The sequence below is a fragment of the Narcine bancroftii genome, chromosome 1, assembly GCF_036971445.1.
Source record: "Narcine bancroftii isolate sNarBan1 chromosome 1, sNarBan1.hap1, whole genome shotgun sequence".
In the NCBI taxonomy this organism is placed as follows: Eukaryota; Metazoa; Chordata; class Chondrichthyes; order Torpediniformes; family Narcinidae; genus Narcine; species Narcine bancroftii.
The window spans coordinates 26478518-26493086 of NC_091469.1; the positions used below are offsets into that span (position 1 = coordinate 26478518).

Genomic DNA, 14569 nt, shown 5'->3' on the forward strand with positions numbered 1-14569 from the left:
CTGGTTCATTACTTCCAGGAGAGGAAGAATTATTAAGTCTTTAAATGTTTTATAGAATTCTATTGGGAGTCCGTCCTCTCCCGGCGTTTTATTGTTCGGTAGCTTTTTTAATATATCCTGTATTTCTTCTATTTCAAATGATTTTAATTTGTTTTGCTCCTCTTCTTGCAATTTCGGTAGTTCAATTTTAGCTAGAAACTTATCTATAGTGTCTTCTTTCCCTTCGTTCTGTTTGATATAATTGCTCATAGAATTCCTTGAAGTTTTCATTGATCTCCGTTGGGTTATATGTAATTTGTTTGTCCTTTTTCCTTGATGCCAATACCGTTCTTTTAGTTTCTTCTGTTTTAAGCTGCCAAGCTATTATTTTGTGCGTTTTTCTCTCCTAGCTCATAATACTTCTGCTTTGTCTTCACTACGTTTGTAGTGTTTCGTAGTTTATTTTTTTGTCCGCCAATTCTCTTCTTTTTGTTGTATCTTCCCTTCTTGCTAATTCTTTTTCTGTACTTGCTATTTCCCTTTCCAGCTGTTCTATTTCTCGATTGTAGTCCTTCTTCATCTTAGTTACATAACTTATTATCTGCCCTCTGATGTAAGCTTTCATTGCATCCCATAGTATAAATTTATCTTTCACTGATTCCATATTTATTTCAAAGTATATTTTAATTTGACGCTCAATAAATTCTTGAAAATCCTGTCTTTTAAGTAGCATGGAGTTTAATCTCCATCTATACATTCTCAGTGGGATATCCTCCAGCTCTATTGCTAATAACAGGGGTGAGAGATCTGATAACAATCTAGCTTTATATTCCTTTTTTCTAACTCTCCCTTGGATGTGGGCTGACAACAGGAACAGGACTATCCTTGAGTATGTTTTATGTCTACTCGAATAATATGAGTATTCCTTCTCCTTTGGGTGTTGTCTCCTCCATATATCCAAAAGTTGCATTTCCTACATCGATTTAACAATAAATTTGGTTACTTTGTTCTTTCTGCTAGTCTTTTTTCCAGTTTTATCCATCTTTGAGTCCAAATTAAGGTTAAAGTCCTCTCCTATCAGTATATTCCCCTGCGTATCTGCATTTTCAAAAAAATATCTTGCATAAATTTTTGATCCTCTTAATTAGGTGCATATACATTGAGCAAATTCCAAAATTCTGAATATATCTGACACTTTCTGCTGGATCTATTATTTCCTCCTCTATTTTGATTGGTACATTTTTATTGATTAATATAGCTACTCATCTGGCTTTTGAATTATATGATGCTGCCGTTAGGTGCCCTACCCAGTCTCTCCTTAATTTCTTGAGTTCCACTTCAGTTAGATGTGTTTCCTGCACGAATGCTATATCAATTTTTTCTTTCTTCAGTAAATTTAACAGCCTCTTCCTTTTGACTTGGTTCTGTATTCCATTAATATTTATGGTAATCTAGTTCAACATGGCCATTTCATACTTTGTTTACCTCTCATTTCTGCTTCTTCATCACCACCTTTCCCCCCATATCCATTTGTTTTCTTTTTTTGAAAGCACTGTAAGACACTTCTAAAACATAAAATATTTCCACTATTCCCACATCTAAAATTCCCTTAAGCCCAAATGTCCCCCCCCCATCTGAGTTGCCCCTTGTCCCTTGCCTGGCAACCACAACTCCCCTCTCCATTTGGATTGTGAACCCGCTTGCAAGCGTCAACTGATTTCACAGTGACTGTTATTTTCTCCCTCCCAGCCCCCCAGAAAACTTTTATCTTCAAATATAACAAAGCTCACCCTCTTTATTCCCCCCCTTACTTCCTTCCTTCCCTTTTCTTCCCCTCCTTAGATCTTACTTATACATTATTTTTCTTCTTTATATGAAGTTTGTCGTCATTCTTTGTTCTTGTTTCATCTCTTCGTCTCTCTGTTTTGCAGGCATTCTGCAAATTCTCGTGCTTTCTCCGGATCCGAGAACAGTCTGCTTTGCTGCCCCGGGATAACTATTTTATGCACCGCTGGATATCTTAACACAAATTTATAGCCTTTCTTCCATAGGATCGATTTTGCTACGTTAAACTCCTTCCTCTTCTTCAGGAGCTCAAAACTTATGTCTAGGTCAGGGGTCTCAAACTCAATTTACCCGGGGGCCGCTGGAGGTAGAGTCTGGGTGAGGCTGGGCCGCATCAGGTTTTCCACAAGAAAAGCTCTTACAAAAACATTCCAATGTTATCAAATGTCTTTATTTTTATTTTTTTTTTAAAACACAAAATAAGATGAAAAAATAAATAAATTAACAATTCATAAGAAAAAAAATAAAATCAATCAGTAATAAATAAATAAAATGAAAATAATACTACAGCAGATATAGAAGACTGAAGAAACCACATGTAGTTGCTGACTGGAGAAATGTAATTATTATTATTCAGATTCAAATGTCTGTATTAACAGTTCTTCAACCTTTAACTTTCTGAACATGAATGGAACATTGAACATAAACTGTTATGAACATGTCTTCTTCTGCCTACTTCTTACTGCTAGAGATCTGGCAGCTCTTCCTCTCGCATAGCCAAGCCACATTTGGCTTAAGGGAGAAGGCAGTTGAGACCCTCAGTAGGGCATGAAGATGCTCGTCAGTAAGTCTGGACCTGTACTTGGACTTATTGAAGTTCAAGGCAGAGAAGAGCTTTTCGCACAAGTATGTGCTCCCAAAAAGACACAGGGTCCGCTTGACCATTCGGGAAAGCTCAGGGAAGCTGGGGGGCAATTCTCTCAAAAATTGCCCAAGCTTGTCTGCTTTTCCACTCACCTCCCTGAACTTGGTTTTGAGTTCAGAGTTGCACTGCAGGTCAATGAGCTCCATTTGAAGCACAGGAGGGCATCTTGCACATCAAAGGAGAAGGGGTCCACAAAAATTTGAAATGTGGCTCTGTTTCAGTGTTTAGCCGATGCGTCTTTTCTGCTTCTTTTTCTGTCCCGCTGAGCAACAACTTCCGGGTTCAGACTGGCTGCTGAAGCGCGTGAAGCGGGAGCGGCCGTGGAAATTGTGCATGTGCCGCGTGCATATAATGACAAATAGAAAATGCACACAAATATGCTTATATTCGCAATAAGCCCAGCCGATGTCCCGCCCCCGTGATTGGTAGGTTCGTTCAGCTCCGCACACAACACCGAAAAGTGCCAATCATATCAAACTTGCGGGCCGCACTAACATTAAACTTTCATATTAAGGCGGGGCCACAAAACTATCGTCCCGAAGGTCGCAGTTGGCCCGCGGGCCGCAAGCTTGAAACCCCTGGTCTAGGTAGAAATTTTTTTTTTGACCTTTGTATTCCAGTGGCTTTTTGTCTTCTCTCATTTTTTTCATTGCCTTCTCCAATATATTTTCTCTTGTCGTATATCTTAGGAATTTTACTAAAATTGATCTTGGTTTTTGTTGTGGCTGTGGTTTCGGGGCTAATGTTCTGTGTGCACTTTCTATTTCCATTCCTTCCTGCATTTCTGGCATTCCCAGGACCTTGGGGATCCATTCTTTTATAAATTCTTTCACATTTGTGCCTTCTTCATCTTCCATAAGGCCCACTATCTTTATGTTGTTTCTCCTATTATAGTTTTCCATTATATCCATCTTATGAGCTAACAACTCCTGTGTTTCTTTAACTTTATCAGTTTCTTCCCATTTTCTTTTTAAGTCGTTCACTTCCATTTCTACGGCTGTTTCTCGTTCTTCCACCTTATCTAATCTTTTCCCTATTTCTGTTATGACCAGCTCTATTCTACTCACTTTTTCTTCTGTAATTTTCATTTTTCTTTTTATTTCACTAAATTCTCGTGTCAGCCATTCTTTTAATGCTTCTAAATATTCTTGAAAAATTTTTTTTGTCTATACTGTCCATTCTCTTTATCTCCTATTTCTCTGTGCAGAGCTTGATGTCCTCCTTCTTCTTCTGTGTCTGCTCTAGGGTTTGTGTCTTCTACTTCTCTTCCTTGTATCTGTGTCTTTTGTGACTTTCTTGTTGGACTGCTTGTCTCAGTTTGTTAGGTTTTTTTTTAAATATGGTGTCTGATGTTGGTCCTCTTCTTCTGGGCTGGTTAACTGTTGTGTCTCTGGTTTCCTTTTTTCATTCTCACCTCTCTCGTTCCCGTTATTTTCTGTATCTTCCCGCTGGGAGCCCTGCTGTCGGGTCATTCTCAGCTGTTCGTGCTGTAGAATTCCACTCCACAGCTGGTCCCCCCTCCTGCCGGTGTTGTCTTTGTCGTGCGCATCAAACATGTGCACCTCTGTTTGGCTCTGTGAGCTATCTTTGCAGTCCTGATGGGTCGCGACCCTGCAGGGTCTCCAATGACCTCAGGGAGTGGGCTCCTCTTTCCAGGGCGGGTCCCTGCTTTTTCGTACAGGTAGGGCCTTCACCTTTCTCTTCCGGTGTCTTTCTTCTTTTCTTCCCGTTGTTTTTGGTTTTTCTTTCTTTGGTGCCATTTTTTTTTATTTGTTGTGATTTGTGTGTCTGAGGCTTTGTTTTTTCCTCACTTTTTTTCCTTCTTTTCTGGAGAGGGCTGGTATTCTCCTACCGGCCACTACCCCATCACGTGACTCCTCTCACCAAAATTGTTATTGACACAAAACCCACTAATTCCTTTTTACAATAGATAACCTTTTCTTTAGAGAATGGGAGAGAAAAGGAATCAAAAGAATAGAAAATTGTTTTATGGGAAATAATTTATTAACATTTGAACAGTTGAAGGACAAATATAGAATAACTCATGGTACAATGTTTGCATATCATCAACTGAAAGCCTACTTAAAGGATAAATTGGGAAACAGACTGAGATTACCAGAAGGAAGCAGCTTTGAATATGTGATTACAGAGACAATGATAATTCAATGATTTATAACGAACATGTACATTAAGCTGCAAGATAAGGAAAATGATGAAATAAGCTATAAACCTAAACAAAAGTGGGAAAAAAGATTTAAAACATAAAGATATAAAATGAAGCATGGGAAAAGTTATGTTCTGGAACTATGAAGAATACAATAAACACAAGGTTACGCATGATAAAGTATAATTGGTTACAGAAGTTATATATCACGCCTCAAAAGTTAAAAGAATGGGATCCAACATTATCAAATAGATGTTTTCGCTGTAAGAAGGCAAAGGGAACAACAGTACATGCAATTTGGGCATGTGAGAAAGTGAAAATGTTTTCGGAAGGTCTAAATCAGATATTAAATAAAATCACAAAAAATAACATATCAAAAAATCCAGAGATCTTTCTTCAAGTAACGTAAGAAATAAGGAATTAGGCCTCAAATTGGATAAAGCGCAAAAATATGATAGCCTTAGCAGTAGCAAAAAAAATGTATAATATCAACTTGGAAAATGGAAGAGAGTCTGAGAATACAGCAATGGTACATGAAAATGAATAAATGTATTCCATTGGAAAAAATAACATATAATTTAAAAAAAATAAAGTCACATTATCTGAACAAATTTGGGAACCGTACATGGAACATAAGAAAGGGCTTGCCTCGGACCTCCACCCCCTAAAATGATAAGAAGACAAAACAACTTGATTCAGGGTGTAAAATTAGATGACACATTTTTCTCGTTTATTTTTCATTATGTGAAGACATTGTTTTATGGTTTTATTGTATTGTATATGTTGAATATTTATTGGTTTTGGAGGGGGGTGGGAAGGGGGGAGGGAGGGTAGGGTGAAAAAAGGGAGAAAATGCCACTGTGTATATTTAATGAGAAACGCTTGTATATATTTGGGTTGAAATGGTTCACAGTGTGAAAAATAAAAAAAATAACAGCATTATAAATAGGAAAGGATGTGTTTATTATGAGTTTTTGTGGTTTATTTGCAGAATATTTTAGAGGTTCCCCCTCCTCCCCCAAACAGCATAATCTGCAGTGCTACAGAGCAGTCCAGCCTAGAGTTTTTCCCCACATCAGACACATCTGTCTGCCCTCCTGACTCTCTTCCCCCTTTCCATGTACACCCTTACAATTGAAACTGAGTTTAGAATGTGCAGTGTAATATACAAAAGTGCTGGAGAAACCAAGTAGATCAAGCAGCATCTATAGGAAGTAAAAGGTAACCAACATTTAGAGCCCAAGGAGACAAGCAGACAGGCACCTAAATAAAAAGATGGGTGAGAGGAAAGAGGGAAAATGCAGGGGGAGGAGCACAGGCTAACAGGTAGGTGGTCATGCGTGGATACAGGTGGGAGGGTAGAAGAAGCTGAGATGTGATAGGGGCCAGGGTAGCTCTATGAATGGAGATAGAAGGGAAGGGAATGTGGAGCTGGAGGAAAGTAGATAGAGGGATAAGGAAAGAGAGAGAGAGACTCAGGAGATGAGTTTAACAGAAACTGGAGAAGGAGAAGCTTGTTCTAAAATTAAAGCCATGGGAGCTTTCATAGCTGCAGAAATGACCCACTAATTTTCCTCTCCAACTTGTTTCCACACTGATGAATGAAAAGTATGAGATGAATTGGGAATCTGGCCAGCATATTAAAATGTAATAAAAAAGTTGTTATATCAGTTGAAAATTAATTTTTCCACAATTTTTCCAACATTTTATGCCAATTTCAATTCAGTATATGTGACTACTATGGAACACAACAGCACAGAAACAGGTTTTTTGGTCCATCCAGTTCATGCTAAATTATTATTCTGCTTAATCCCATTGACCTGCATAGGGACCAAAGATTTCCATACCCTTTCCATCCATGCATCTAACCTAATTTCTCTCAAATGTTGAAATCAACCCACATCCACCATTTCTGCTGGTAGCTCATTCCATATGCTCACTATCCTCTGATTGAAAACATTTCCTCTAATATTCCCCTTAAACATTTCACTTTTCACTCTTAACCCACGTCTCTCTTTCTTGTCTCACCCACCCTCAGTGTGTATTTACCTCATCTATACCCCTCAATTCTGTATACCTCTATCAAATCTCCACTCATTCTTTGACACTCCAAGGAATAAAGTCCTGTAAATAACCTATTCAACCTTTCCCTATAATTCAACTCCTCAGGTCCCACAACGTTCTTGTAAATTTTCTCTGCACTTGTTAATTTAAAATGATTAAAAATAACTTTTAGAAAGTTTATTAAATTGTTTTATAGTTTGATTGGATACATAATAGTTTCCTATGAATTTATTTCAAACAATATTCAACAGTTTTCAGAATATCCCTGTGAGCCTCCTTGCATTTCTGAATGTTCAACTCATTTAAGGCTTGTAAATGCGCAATGCTGGAGAAACTTACCAGGTCAAACCGCGTAACTTATAGCAAAGATAAAAATATGGCGGCACGGTTGGCATAGTGGCTAGTGTAACACCTTTACAGTGCGAATGATCAGGTCCATTGTTCGAATCTCGCGCTGTCTGTAAGGAGTTTGTATGTTCTCTCCATGTCTGTGTGGGATTTCCTTGGGGGCTCTGGTTTCCTCCTACCATTTGAAACCTACACCAGGGGTGTAGGTTAATTGGGTGGCACTGGCTCATTTGCCGAAATGGCCCGTAACCATGCTGTATGTCTCTATTTATAAATACATAACCAATGTTTCGAGCTTGAACCCTTCATCAAGGCATGAGAAAAATGTAAACAGATGCCCAAACAAAATGGTGCGGGAGGAGCACAGTCCCACAGCCAGGAGGTAAAGGGTAGATAAGAGAGGTAGGGCATATCAGTAAACAGGGGGATGGACGATGGCCCTGTGCATGGAGAGTAAGGGGATAGGGAGCTGGAGGAAAGAAGTCAGAGGGATGGGGAAGAGAGGAAGAATGGTGAGTTGTCCAACAGAAACCAGAGAAGTCAATGTTAATGCCATGTGATTGGAGAGTGCCCAAATGGAAAATTAGGTGTTGCTCTTCCAATTTAAAGGTGGTCTTAGTTTAATAGTACATGAAGCCATTGACAGACACGTCAGTGCGAAAGTGGATCACAATGGTTGGTGACTGGGAGATCCCTGTCAGTGATGCGGACAGAGCGAAGATGCTCAGAAAAGTGAATTTCCTGCCTGCATCTAGTATCCCTGATATAAAGGAGGCCACAATGGGAAGCACTGGATGTAGTATATTTCGGCAAACAAGTCGCGACTTGAAAGCCTCAAAAATATGGGGGTCGACTTGTACGCAAGATATACTTTTGAGTCCTTAAATTCAACTAAAAAAACATTGGATGCCAATTCAGCACACAAGTCGACCCTTGGAAACTGATTCGGCTTATAAGTCGACCCTTAAAAAACAAAAAAAAACTACATCAAATTTTTATTGAAAATTTTGTTGAACTAAAGAACATTTAGAATCCTTCAAAATCACTATCATTGTCTAAGGCAAAGATCATGGCAAACACATCCATACTCTCACTGTTTAAGCAGTCATCATATGGATCCCAATCTGTATCTGATGAGGCAGCTTCTGTTCCATCGTCAGTGTCCCACAATAAATCATCTTCCATACCATCAACTGCACGAGATACTGCACTTTTTAAATGATTTTATTACAGTTTCTACTTTCTCTTTATCCCAGGCTTTGAGCATAAAGTCACACAGGACATCAAGTAATGCAGCACACATTGCCCCGCCTTTTGCAAATGATTTTTCTACACTCTTCATCCATGGATTCCATTCTTCACGCACATGGTCTTTGAATAGCTTCTTCAAGCAGACATTGAGAGTTTGCAATACAGACGTCAAACCACCTGGGATAACCACCATGAGGTGAGGTTATGAGGTGTTCATCTACTTTTAGTCTTCTCAGTTAGGTGGCTACGAAACATATCCCAGGTCAGCAAACTCTGTTCCTTGCATTAACCATCTGGCTGCCTGTCTATCCATAGTTTTACACCATTTTCATCCATCTATCCTTTTTCATGAAAATGTACAAAAATACCTGCTGGGGATTTTATTTTAGGTTTAAGTTTGCATTTGAAGATTACCATGGTCTTAACTTTGTCCCATCAGCCATGCTCAATAACACCACCATAAACCCTGTCCTTTCATGGCCTGTACCACTGGTTTGCACATTTTTCACACTTTTCCATTCCACTGTTCTATTGCTTATCATTTCAAAATTCATGGAGGTTTTGTCCATGTTTCCAATATTTGCCAATTCAAACTTGTTTCTGCCAGTTAGATATAATAAACTGGTGAAAACTTGCAACTTTATGATCAAGATCTTTTGGTAGTTCCTGTGTAAATTTTGTTTTTTGTTGTAATACCAGATTTTTACTGTTCAGTTGCACAAGCCTACTGTAGCCTCAAAACCACTGAGTTCTGGGTGACTTTGCCCACTTCAGTGCAAATGCTCTTATTTTATTTTGTGTGACTTTGTAGCAATCTTGTCCCTGTTCATGTACCCATTCTGCAAAGTGATTTTACCAACTTTGGCCAATGAGTGATTCCTCTTCTCACCAAACATTGCCTTTATGGAATTTTTCTTAGAATCTCTTCTTTCTTTCTCCAATCTCTTGCCAACTTCTCATATATATCAAATTTTCTTGCAGCAGCGCACTTGTTGGTTTTTTTTGGTTGTTTCTATTACTTTCAACTTAAAACTCACTTCATACTTTTGTCATTTTGCTGGCACCTCTAACAACCAACCACAGCCAATGCCCAACGACTCAGTCATTGCAATTTGGGGGAGGGGGTCAACCTATATGCCAGACAACGCCAAACAGCTCAATGTGATTTTTAGGGGTCGACTTATTTGCCCAATATATGATAAAACCATTAAAATAAGGCTGGATAAGGGGGTCAACTTATTTGGTGGTCGACTTATATGCCAAAATATACAGTAATTCCTGCAGATTCACAAGTGAAGTGTTGCTTCACCTGGAAGGACTGTTTGGTGGTGAGGAAGGAGGTGTGTGCACAAGTGTGGCACTTCCTATGTCTGCAGGGAAAGGTACCAAGGGGGCGATTAATTGGAAGGGATGAATAGATGAGGTTTACTCAAAGGTTTAGTGTTTTACTCTAAGGCTTGTAAATTATCACATGCATGGATACCCACCATGTTACAAAAATCAATGGGACTGGGGCTAGCTGCAAATATTTAAGAACTCGTGCAAAGAAATCCCCTGATTGGACATGTGCTTAAAATTCTAGGATCCTTAAATTTAATTCTGCTTATGTATGGCACAATGTGCATAGAAAAACAATCCATTTGGGTGTGGCCATTAGGTCTGTGTATATTTCAATGAACTTCACTTAAGGAGTTCATAATAGTATTACAGTCTTCTCTCTTTTGTCCTGATCGATGGACAAATTGCGTACATCACAAAGTAATACTCGAGGATTAGTACTTCCAACGCAGATACAGAACCATAGAACATTATAGCACAGAAAACAGGCCCTTCGGCCTTTCTGGTCTGTGCCAAACTTTTATTCTGCTTAGTCCCACTGACCAGCACCCATCCACCGCCCTCCATGTATCTGTCCAAATTTTTAATAAATGTTAAAATTGAGCATGCATTCACCACTTCAACTGGCAGTTCATTCCACACTCCCACTACTCTTTGTATGAAGAAGATTTCTCCAATGTTTCCCCTAAACTTTTTCCATTTTATCCTTAACCCATGGATGCCCTCTGGTTTGTATCTCACCTACTCTCAGTAAAAAAAAGCCTACCTACATTTACTGTCTATACCCCTCATCATTTTATATTCCTCTAACAAATGTCCCCTCATTCTTCTACGCTCCAGGGAATAAAATTCTAACCTGTTTAACTTTTCCCTATAACTCAGTTCCTGAAGTCCCAGCAACAGCCTAGTAAATCTTTTTTTTTCCTGTAGTTAGGTGACCAAAACTACACACAATATTCCAAATTTGGCGTCACCAATGTCTTATGCAACTTTACCAAAATGTCCCAACTTATATACTCAATTCTTTGATATATGAAGGCAAATAAGCCAAAAGCTTTCTTAACATCTGATGTCACTTCAGGGAATTATGTGCTTATATTCCCAGATCCCTCTGTTCTACTGCAAACTGAGACACATCTGCAGACTGCGCAATATATGCCATGAAAAGGTTACTCCCAACTGCACTGCCTTCCCCGCCTCCATATAAAATACAAGGAGAAAATTTGGAAGTAGTAGAAAAACTGCATTGTCTAGATCAGTCATTCTCAACCTTTTATTTGGCTATGGACCCTTAGGACTCTGCTCAAAAGTTTATGGTCCCCTTTCCTGTGAAGCAGTCAAAGTTAGTTGGTTTCTTCCATAATTCTCTCCTAATGACTACTTAAAAAACAACTCCAAAAAATTATGATTTCAGTCCATGACCCTCCTTAAGTGGCTCCATCGAGAATGGCTGGTCTAGATCAGTGGTTTTCATACTTTATCTTTCTACTCACATACCACCTTAAGTCATCCCTATGCCATAGGTGCTGTGATTAGTAAGGGATGACTTAAAGTGGTATGTGAGTTGGAAAAAAGGTGAGAACCACTGCTCTAGACCCAATTTTTGCTTGAGAAAAATTGTCATTGGCCTAATTTCCTTTGGAGTTATGAAACCATCCACATAATGAGTCAATTAGGTACGATTAATAGTGGTTTTTAATCTTTTTCTTTCCATTCACATATCACCTTAAGTAATCCCCATGGCATTGTGAGTATGTGAGTGGAAAGAAAGTTTAAAAACCATTGGTCTAGATCAATGCACTGGATGCACATGCAAGATACACACTCAATTTTCCTTTTGAAAGAAACCCATGCAAGCCTAAAAACTGCATCAAAACTGTTAACAATACCATATCCATGGGTGGCACGGTTAGCAAAATGGTTAGCGCAACACTGTTACAGCATCAATAATGAGGACTGGGGTTTGAATCCCACGATGTCTGTAAGGAGTTGGTATGTTCTCCCCACGTCTGCGTGAGATTTTCCTGGGAGTTCAGATTTCATCCCATCATTCAGAATGTACCAGGGATTGTAGGTTAATTGGACGGCACAAGCTCAAGGGGCAAAATTGCCTGTTACCATACTATGTGTCTAAATAAATGTTTAAATGTGATTTCCTAGGCTCAAAAGGTTTACAAAGACCTGGCATTTATCAAGATGATGATAATTTGAACCCTGGGTTCTGACCGATAAACCAGTACATCTATCTAGAAGTCTATTCCACTAGATTATCCATGGCAAAACTTTTTTTTTTAAACATTTGGAAGAGATATTAAATAATTTCCTGTTTGGTCCCTCAAGTGGTGACCCGAAGAAAAGTAGGTGCATTCTTAAAATGTGTTCTTTCTCAACACAATTGAAATTAATGATCGGTTTGATATCTTTTTTTTTTAAAATGTAGGGCCTTGATGTACTAAATACATATCTATACAAGGACTAAAAATTTAGCCATAGGTGTAACTTTTAAAGGAATATCTTAAAGGAGGAAACAGTGGCAATGCGATTTTAAGGTGAATTTTGGAGCCCAATGTATGTTAGCAGCTGTAGGGATAGAGTTTGGATAATCCCTAAAGTATGAAGAATAGGATGAGAGAATCTGGTGGGAAATGCATTGCAATTGTGAAGTCTGGAAGGCCAGGATGCTGGTTTCAATAGCCGCACCTTAGGCAGGAATTTGGAGATAAAAATAGGTATCGAAATGATGATGCAGGGATGTGCTCCAAAAATGATCTTGGAACCAAATATGACATCAAAGTTGTGAGAAGTCTGGTTCAGTTCAGACAATTGCTAGAGATTGTGGTGGGGAGCAATTACAGTGGCTCTGATTTTAATGAAACACAATTAGAGAGATTTTTGCTCAACCACAAATATACATTCAACAAGTTAACAATTTAATGTCAAAGGAGCATGACAAAAGTGGTAAGGGGCAAGGTAAAGCCCAACTTAATCAAGGTACACATGAAAAAAATGCTATTTTTAATTATATTGTGAAGGCATGCAATATTGAAGACAACGGTGTTGGGGGAATGTATGCAAAACTTGATCCTTGGTTTTGGTGAAGTGCCTTTGCAACAGAATTTCTGGCTAACATTTGGTAAATAATAATGGAAAGCAGTACTGCAAGACAACAGTGGAGAGCTGGCTGGATAGTCATCATCACAAGACATTAGAGGCCTTAGAAAGTAGCTTACCACCATCCTTCTCAAAGATAACTGGGGATGGGGAATTAATGCCAACTTTGGCATCAATGCCCATATTTCACAAAGAAATAAAAATGTTAGCTATACTTGGAGTTAGTCTCCAATTTCTACTCACAATAGTTTTATAAAGTGCAATGCATACTACTGCAGCTCTACGTCTTTTTCTGTAATGGAACAATGCAAACCAAAACACTACTAAAGGATTCCATTGTTTTCACTTACAGTATCTACATTGCTACTTCCAAGGTTTTAGGGACATATTTAAGCACCATGGCACATTACCAAATATTGATATAATATTAACAAATTCCTTTTTCCACCCTAACACTCAGATTAGCTAGATTACGGTCCATCAATCACCCTAACATGCAATAGAGTAATCAGCTGATTATGGCTACTTTGGTATGCCTTAACGTTTATGAAAATGAAAGATTTACATTTTCATCCAATAGAGTCACACCACCTCATATGCAAGAGGTTGGACTGTTGTGAGATAAATAAACACTGAATTACAAAGCACATTTGGTGTTATGCTGACATTCCAAGTTAGCTAATTTGAACCATACTTCAAATAATGAAGTATTTGAATAATGAATAATTAACCCTAGAATTAATTGTCCAAGAACTCCCTTTAAGTGCAAAAATTCTCATCAAGCAGAGAACTTGACCAGAATTTTTATGCTTAAAAAGGTTCTTATGACATTTACTTCAAAATCTACTTTCTAATCTAATTCCCTTGCCCACCCAAAGTTGTTTCTCTTCATTGATTAAAACACAATCTCAATCTGAACATTTAAATTCTCTCCATAACTTTTCTACTCTTATTGTAAACTTCCTTTGTCTTCTCTCTGAAGCAGTGAAATCCTCAAATACAGTGCCCAAAATTACATGAATTCCAGAGACCGAAATAACTTCATAGATCATGTAAAAACTTTTATATAAAAATGCAAACGATTTCATATTTTTTTTGCAAAAAAAAATCCGAAGTTTATTCCTATTACCTTTCTTACATTTACATCAATTAGCTCATGTATCTGCATGGTGATCATTGCATGTATGTGGTATTCGGTAAGACTATGCCTGTTCTCTCTATTAATTTGAATCCCATTTATCCGCTTTAGTTCTATATCCTTTTAATCCTCTGACAAAAATCCGCCAATATCTGATATTAAATGAATTACTGGCATCTACACCGCCTGTGGGAAAAGGCTTCACATTCCAACCACACTTAAACAACTCTTTTCTTTGATCTCTCGGAAAACTTGGATTTAATTTTAAAGTTTATACCACTCACGATTCCCACCGTTGTCTCGGCCAGAGAGAGAAAAATGCTAAACCAACATCAGTCGATTGGTTTAAGATATCAATGAGTTTGCCAGGTTTCTACCCTTTCACCTCAGCGCTGATTACAGGCTGAACTCCCAGCTCAGGGTCCAAGGGCCTACATCTGGCCTGCGCCCTCCACCCACCTCAGTG

At 38.4% G+C, this 14569-nt stretch overlaps 2 protein-coding genes across 4 annotated transcripts in view; both read right to left on the minus strand.

Annotated features, from left to right (window-relative positions):
- The window catches only part of rigi (RNA sensor RIG-I), a 109460-nt gene that overhangs the window by 92617 nt on the left and 2274 nt on the right, over nucleotides 1-14569 (minus strand). The window lies entirely within an intron of this gene.
- LOC138756330 (E3 ubiquitin-protein ligase Topors-like) overlaps nucleotides 1-14569 on the minus strand; it is a 31148-nt gene that overhangs the window by 9931 nt on the left and 6648 nt on the right. The window lies entirely within an intron of this gene.